Below are 9,118 nucleotides of genomic sequence, written 5' to 3' on the forward strand. Positions count from 1 at the left end.
TCAAAATGTGTTCAATCATCCAACAGCTAAGAACAAGAATCTGCAGTGGGCTACAGTGGGCACATACAGACTGAAACTGGATAGTTTGGAAAAACATTGCCTGGTCTTCAGCTGTCCAGCTTCAATGAGCCTGTCTATGCTGTGCAAATTTCTCCTCAAAGAAGAGCTCTCTTACCTTGTCTTTAATTTTAACAGCTATACTTCAACTTGTGCCCCATGCCCCCTGGGATAGGCTTCAGGTTCCCCACGACCCAGTAAGGATAAGTGGTACAGGAAATAGATGGATGCATGGATGTTTTCACATGAGGGGGCACAGTTGCTTAATGGTTAGCATGTTTGCCTTGCACCTCCAGGGTTTGGGGTTTGTGTCCTGCTTCTGCCCTGTATGCACAGAGTTTGCATGATCTCCCCGTGCTTCAGGGGTTTCCTTGGGGTAATCTGGTTTCCTTCCCCTGTCCAAAAAGATGTAGGCTTGTTGGCATTTCCAAATTGTCCATGGTGTGTGAATGTGTGTGTGATTGTGCCCTGCAATGGATTGGCACCCCATACAGGGTATCCCCTGCCTTGTGCCCCAAGTCCCCTGGAATAGGCTCCATGCTCCCCCACAACCCTGTGTAGGATAAGCAGTACAGAAAATGGATGGATGGATGTTTTCACATGGATCCACACAGCCTAATTTTAGTTGTGCACGGGTATAACTTTTTTTTTATGCAAGAAGCATAAAATCTTCTCTCAAGAGTCTAGTTAGAGTTAATTAGCATGTAAAAATGCCTTGGTTAAGATCTGTTGGGCCAAGTAATTTTAGATGAACATCAACTTTTGTGACAATAATTTGTGACAAAATTCTGTTAAACTCTACATTCATCAATGTGCATTGGCCATAGAGTCCATAACTGCTTCAAAACTTTCTTTATATAAATGCCACAGAGGTTTGTCATGCTGGTTGGACAACTCAACTGAATCTTTTGATCTAACGAGAGCAACTTGATTGGGTTAAGGTCAGGTGACTGTAAATGCCAGTTCATTACAGACAGCCCTAGATCATTCCTCACCTAATATCTCTTTGAGGTATTTTTGGGGAATATTTCACAAAACAACAAGGTGCCCCCAAACTTTTGATGGACAGTGTAGGCCTTGTGATCCTGAGATGCATTGGAGGGTAACCCACAGCAAAAAGATTCTCCATCTGTTTTATGGCTTTTTGCTTATGCCCTTGCAGCAGGGGGAAAGAAAGAAAGGAAAGAGTCCTCTCTTTTTCAGATTCACATAACATTTGAGATATTTGATGATTTATAGGGAGGAAAAGAGAACGCAAGAGAGTGGGTGATGGTGGGGGTGGGAAGGAATGGGAGGTGGCAGGGGGGTTTAAACATGATGCAAACCATTTGGAGAGGGGAGTGCAGACTGCCAGCACAGCCTGCTCTGTTTAAACTGGAGAGGAAGTGACCGTATATACAGCATGCCAGCAACCATGCTCTCTTCTCCCTCACACACACAAAGACACACACACACACACACACACGCTCACTATCACAGAGGTCAGTCCATGGCCATTGGCTGCAGAGGGTGTTTGTTATTGTAATATTATGTTTCTTTACATCACCATCCCGACCACCGTCACCATTATTATCATTATTCCTATTATTACAATCTATGAGACTCTGGGGCAGACAGCAGGGCAAGAAGAAAGGGAGCATGAGGAGGACAGAAAATTTGGTGGAAAAAAAAAGACAGGCTGAAAAATGAAAGACAGAGTGTGAGGGAGGATAAGAGGTCAGCGTTTTCCCTCAACACCCCTCCATGACTTAATCTCGCTGCACTCTGCGCGAGACCTTCCCAGGGCCACAGGCACACCACTCGAAGAGCTGGAGGAGAAAGAGGAGAGAAGGAGGATGATGGGAGCTCTGTTGGACCACAGCTGAAGTTGAGAGTGACCTCTATCGCCTCCTTATGACATACGTATAAAATTGCATGGTCCATGATGAGCGTTGAGAGCACCATAAGATTCTCATCATGTGCAGAAGCAAATCAGCGTGACGTGGCATGGCAAAACATCACCACATTATACTTTCATTAGGTTACTTTTATTCACATGAATGATGCATTTTTGAAAATTTCTTCTTCTATTTAGAATAAAAGTGGAGGAGAAGAGTCGGATGTCAGGTTGGCTTTGGTGACGCATCTTTCCTTTAATTGACAAGCTCTGACAGGGTGCTGGGTATAATGCAGTGAAGTTCACACTGTTCTGACCTCAGGCAACAGCCAGAGAGTCAGAAGTGGTTGCAGAGCAGGTGTCAGGTGCTGGGTGTGTACAAATAATGGCGTTGTGGGGACTTGGAGGCCAGATCATGGCCATGAATTGACTGCTATAGCGTGTCTGTGTTGATTTCAAGGAATGTGTGCTGTGCTCTGCCCCTTAAACTCTATTTGCGCTGTTTGGTGTCATCGCTCTAGGTGCTACTCGACCCTGTGTGCCGTGATGCTGAGAGCCTGTGCTCGTTTTGTGTAGTGTTCGGGCAAATATGATTTCAGTTGAATATTTCCTTTATTAAAATGAACCCTGTCACTTCCCAGTAGAGCCGGCGCATTATATAGTCCACACAGACCTCATACTGTGCACAAGGCAGCATACCTCTGCTGGGGTCTCCAAAAAATAATTTAATTCTTTAAAAGAAAAAAAAAAAAAGATTAACTTGAACATTCATTGCACATGTTTTTCTTACATTCTTCATTGTTATTAACAAATTATTACCAGAAAATCATAGGGGGACTATAATTTGTTGTTATATACTGTTTTCATGGAAAACACTTATTCATTTAGCTTTTTTAGCTTATTCATACACCCACATCTAGTTGACATCTGTATACACATATAGATATTTATAGCACTAAAAAGATCCAGATACAGATAGTGGCATCCTGAGGCAAACCCCTTGGTGTTTACCCTCTTGGTGTTTATCCCTTTGGTGTGGTTAACTCAAGCAGATGAACATGGCACACTGAAGTGCAGGCCTTGCTTTCCAGAGGCAGTCCATGTCTTTTTCTAAGTGAACTCTAGTTTGGGTCAAATACAGTGAGAACACATTTTAGCTGTGATTTAAACCAAACATGCTATGGATTATGAGTTACAGACGGGCATTGTTTTTTTTTTTTTTTTTTTTTTTACATTTTAGCTGGCTAAACAGACATATGTGATGCAAAGTGAGTGCCGGAAAACAGAGCAGGAGTGCTGCAGATGTCTGGGGCGAAGAACACACAAAAAATGCTGGAAACAGTTCACAAAATACTGATGTTTTTTAGATTATTCATTCATATTACTATTTAATCTTTATATATATATATATATATATATATATATATATATATTTAGCTCTGTGTTCTTCATGCTTGGTCGAATTTAGGAATTTCCATGCAGGCTTGCATGGAAAGTTTGTTTACATTCTCCATTGCAATTTCTCACCAATGAATGACAGCCTTTCTTTCTTATCCAGCCACATTTAAAGCCACAACCTTTCCCATACAGGCCATTAGTCTCTCTCATAGTGTCTCTCTGATGAGCCTAGATAGCCTGTGCAAACCAAAAGAATTAATTTCACTCAGATTCAGGCTAATGGCTAATAGGTGTAAAAGCTCTTAAGTAAGGTAGGAATGTTTAATAATAAAGCATGGAGCTGGGCAGTATTACATCATATGGGAGTGAAACCTGATGTCAAGATTGATGGGATCTAACTGTTGCTATCCAAGGCAGCTGGCACAGAGAATGAGTGAAAGCACAGATAAGCCAACCACTCGCATTGCCACATGTACAACAGTCCAGTGCCAGATACTCACTCACACTCATGAAGAGGCTATATCTCAATGTCTGTTGTTCTGAATACACCCATAATACACACACACACACACACACACACACACACACACACACACACACACACACACACACACACACACACACACACACACACACACACACACACACACACACACACACACACACACACACACTGCCTCTTATTTCCTGGGTTTCTGGCAGAATGAGTCACATCCACAGTCAGGAAGGGATGGAGAGACTCATCTAGTTTCACAAGAGGACAGAGTGGAGGAGGCCAGGGTGGCACTGGGGATCAGTAACCACACTAAGTTGCATGGAACAACCTCAAACCTACATCTGATCCTGCTTAGCTACACACACATGCACACAGATTAAATGTTAGTGTGAGTGTGTTTTGTGCATTTTCACATTGACACAGTATATAAGTATGCAGGTGAATATCTACATACACAAGTAAAGCTGGAAGTCCCTTTTTAAAATACGGCTTCCTGTGTGTAGCATCAATGTATGCCAACAGTATATATATATATATATATATATATATATATATATATAAAACCACGTACACTTGTAAATACATTTGAAAGGTAGATAACTGCTATCTGTTTGTGGACACACGAGTGCTCATAAGTGTCTGTTGTGCACACACATGTGCGTGTGCGTGTAAGAGTGTGTGCGTGCAGGGCCGTTGTGCTGCTGGTGGCTGGGCTTCAGGATTGTGTCGAGGGCGTCTGTAATAAATGTGCCCGAGCGCGAGGGCCCAAAAGATATATCACAGACAGAGGGGAGCAGAGAGAGTGCACTGGGGAGGGGGAGAGAGGAGGATAGATGGGTGAGGAAAAAAAGAGGAGGTGGTGTGGAGGGGAGGGTTAGATGAGGGGAGGGGGCCTGGTTTCTCCTGGGTCCTGCTATGTTTCCCATTATGTAAGCCCTGGTCACCGGCAGCATGCCAGCAGGCAAAATAAAAGAGTCTCTCTGGCTTGGCACGGCTCGTATTTTCCTATCCTCTGCGCGGGGTCAGGGAGGGGTCAGGCAGCTGGATGGGGCGCTGGGGGGATTGTGGGGTCTGGGCTGGCCTCCAAAACCCAAAAGGCTCAGGGTTCAAGTACCAGCTGAAAGCAATCAGGGGGAAAGCTGGGAGTGCCACAGCTGCGCCGTGCGGCGCTCTACTGTGGCCCAACAATCTCTCTCTCTCTCTCTCTCTCTCAGCAAACGCACTAGAAAAAAATCAGCATACTTTCAACATGAAGGCAGGAGTGTGTGTGTGAGTGCGTGTGTCTATGAGGTCAAAGTAAAGCTAAAATGGAAAACAATAATTCCAATACAATTTGCCTAAACCACACTGAATGGTACATGGTGTATTTGGGACCGTGTATAATGTTTGAAAGCTTTTGCGAGTGCCTGCGACTGATGCTGATGTCACTAGGAATTAGCACCAACTGTATGTTCGGATGGATGTCTACTGGCTTCCCAGAACACAATGCTAATCTAGCATATAGTGCAAACCCTCAGCCCTGTGAATCATGATTGGCACTGTCACTTAGTGCGTGTGTATGCATGTGGGTGTGTAAGTGTGTGTGTGTGGGTGTGCACATATGTTATGACTCAACTGATGGGCGGGATAGACAGCAGAGAAGGGAGACAGGGTGGGGTAGCATTACTTACCCTGACAAAGCATTTACCCAGACGTGAGCCTTGTGCTGGGCATTTACGGTCAGTCTTCTACACTCACACGACACCTCTCACTCACCATTAGCACCTACTCTCACTGCTGGAGGGCAGAAAGTGATCCACTGTTGACCCCTGGGAGTCAGAGTAACCACTAAAACAGCACAGTCAGGATGATCTCGGGTCAGCGGAGCAGCATTTGCCCTGCACAAAACATAACGTGACCACAACAAAAGTGAGTGAATGGGGAGGGTGAGAGTGTGAAGTTCACATGTAATGAATCCTGCTATGCCTGTATGGTGTCAAATTGAGGTCTTTATGGCAATGAAAAAAGCAAATACAACTATTTTTTTTTGTGCAATATATAATTTTCTTTGGATTTAATTGCTTATGGAACTTATGACACTGTTTGGACAACTATTTTTTTTATTTATGCATCATGTTAATTTACTATTGGATGTATGGACAGGAAAAGAGGAGACATTGTTGGACATACCTTTTAAAAAAATTTAGTCTACTGGAAATACTGTAAAATGCAGTTAAACTAATATCTTCACTATTTTTACAGACATGGCCTGATTTTAACTTTGCCTATGAGTAGGTTTTCATCAGTTTAATGATACGCTTTAAAGGCTTTGGATCTACCAATGTAGTTCCAAGTTATTTATATTAAAACCTGTGAATAGTGGATATCACTAAATTAACCAGTGCTGAAGTTCATACCTACAGACAGCTGGAAGCAAAATGCATCCAATATTTTAGGCTGGTGGCCCGAGCTGATGACGTGACATTTGCATGATATGCCTTCCTCTTTGGTTTCCCCAGCCACAACATCCAAATCAGGACAAATCTGATGTGACAAAGAAAGATATGCAAAAGGGAAAACATCAAAACACCAAGATTGGGACAAATTTAAAATGAAAAGAAAATGGGGAAAAAAGACTTCAAGGAAAACACATTTGATGTCTTGCCATTAAATTCATATATTTCATGTCTATATAGTAATTTAGTGGAGACAGACATACGGCAGAGCACATGGTCACAGAGCGAAAGAGAGAGAGAGAGAGAGAGAGAGAGAGAGAGAGAGAGAGCGAGCTATTAGGATTTCCTCCTGGGCCAGCTCTTTATCCAGCCCATCAACACACTGCACAACCACAGTCTGGTCAGAGAAACACCTCCGAACAACACTGACTCATGCTTGAACACTCTGTGAGGTATTTTATTCACTCATGTATTAATGTAGCTAAATAATGTTACACTTAAACCTACCCCTGACCTTAACCTCAACCTTACTAACATATCTTTTGTCTCTTTTACTCTTTTGAAATACAGACAGTTGACATATCAAAGCTGGTGGCTTTGTTATGCAGTGGAGGTATGTTGCTTTCAGGGTCAATACAAATACAAATACATTTCTATACTGATGGGAGTTGTCTCGTCCAGGATGACAACGTCCATATTCAGTAAACGCATGAAAATGTTGTAAATCATATTCAATGGCCTTCACAGTAACCAGATCCGAGTTGAACACATATGGGAGATTTTGGAGCGTTGTGTTAGACATCACTCTACACTACCATCATCAAAACACCAACTGAAGGAATATCTTTGGGAAGAATAGTATATATTTCTCCAGTAGAATTCCACAGACTTGTGCATTGAAGCTGTATTGAAGATTTATTAAACTACTGTTTTTAATTAGACTACAGTCTGCACAAAAAAACTATATTTTATATAGAAAACATGGCATACAAACCTAAATGCACATATGCACTCAGACACATGCTCAGCGCAATTCTCTCCCTCATAGATGTGCATTTGAAGGAGGATTGTGCACAAAAAGGGAAGTGGGCACAAAAAAGGGTGGAGAAATCGTGAGTGTGGCTTTCAACTTACTAAACTTTGTGCAACTTTTAGCGGTGACCAGTTGTGCGTCCAAAAAAAAAGTGTAAATTACTTACTCAAAGGAGTAGAAAACAATGTTGCCATACGAGTTCTGGGATACTTTTGGACTGCTGACTTTTAAATACGATATATTTATGATCAAACATTTAATAATACAAGACCCAGATGCAGTTTGTGTGATAAGCTAGTTTATGCGTTTTGCACTGCACCTCATCATGTAGCCTATGCACATCTGGGCCTTCTTTTATGTTGGTTTTTCTTTAGTTTCTTACTCATCTGTAAAAGCTATATTTTTCAAAAAAAAAAAGAAGGAAAAAAAAAGCACACAACCAAAATATTGAAGTGATCGCAAAACACACGTACAAAATTGCAAAAACAATTGCATGATGATGAGCAAATAGCACCACTGTAAATGAAGAGCGTGGTTCAACATTCATTATTAACATTACTGTAACAATGACCAGGAGTAGATCTAGTGATTTGGGGGTCCTAGGCACAATATAGGAATGGGGCTCTATTCAGTTTCACACATTTGCCTCGATTATCCTTTCTCTGTTGTGATGCTTGTTGCTGCGCAGCAGTGTCCTCTGCTTGCTGCTGAAATAACCACGATATGAATTATTTCAGTGTATTAACATCTATATATAAATTTTCAGCATACGTTGTTTAACATTAATAATTAAAAAATACATCATTTGCATTTTAGGGGGCTTATGGCTTATACCTTTGCCTAGTGCTAAGTCTGCCCCAGACAATGAGATGTTTCAAAGTCCTGTCAGAGTGTAACAAACTAAATAATGTCATTTTAAAAATCATATTTCTTGTGTTTTTAGTCTTTTTTTAAATAATCGCTTTCAGCGAAACACATTCCAAATGTATTTTGGACTAGGCAAGTTGAGAAGAAACATTAGTGTCTCACATTATTGTGCTTCAGTGGATCAAACCTTTAATTTATTATTTTTAAAAATTATTTAAAAAAACACACAAAGCCAGTTTCTGGGTTACATGTGGTCATATACAGGAGCAAAGTATGAAATGAAAGTGTAGATCTAAATCTTAACTCCAATTGAGATTTTTCTGCCACTTATAGGTCTCTGTCTCTGTGTAGAAAATGCAATAAACATGCTTTATCACTCAGAAATAATGGAGAGAAGGATATCCTTAAGAGAATGAAGAGAGAGTGAGAGTGGACTGATATGGTTAGAGGAAAGAGTGTGCAAAACGAGAGGAAAAAAATTTTGATATAAGGTATATGATGGAGGATGTTGGGGCAGTCAATAAAGCAAGGCAAGCCAATATGTTGTTATTAAGGTTTGTTTAAAATTCACAGGAACAGGAAATCACAAGTTATGTTTCATGACCTTTTTCAAATCTCAACACAATTTTCAATTCCACATTCTCACTGCTTCTTCTACACAGACTTAACCAGACGAAGCCTGGAGGGGAGGATATGCTGGAGAGGAAGACAAGAGTGAGGATAGATAGAGACAGAGGAAAAGGGGGGACGGGGGGTGCAAAGTATGAGAGTGAGAGCAAAATACAGAGAGATATGCTAGACATCATGATGATGACTGAGTGGGGCAAAAGAAACACAGGAAGTGATAGAGACAGAACTGGGGAGTCTCAGACACAAAAAGTCGAAGTGTTGTGTGGATGTGTGTGTGTGTGTGTGTGTGTGTGGGTGGGTGTGTGTACTGAGGAAGGTATAAGTGT

This window comes from Ictalurus punctatus, chromosome 17, assembly GCF_001660625.3.
Source record: "Ictalurus punctatus breed USDA103 chromosome 17, Coco_2.0, whole genome shotgun sequence".
In the NCBI taxonomy this organism is placed as follows: Eukaryota; Metazoa; Chordata; class Actinopteri; order Siluriformes; family Ictaluridae; genus Ictalurus; species Ictalurus punctatus.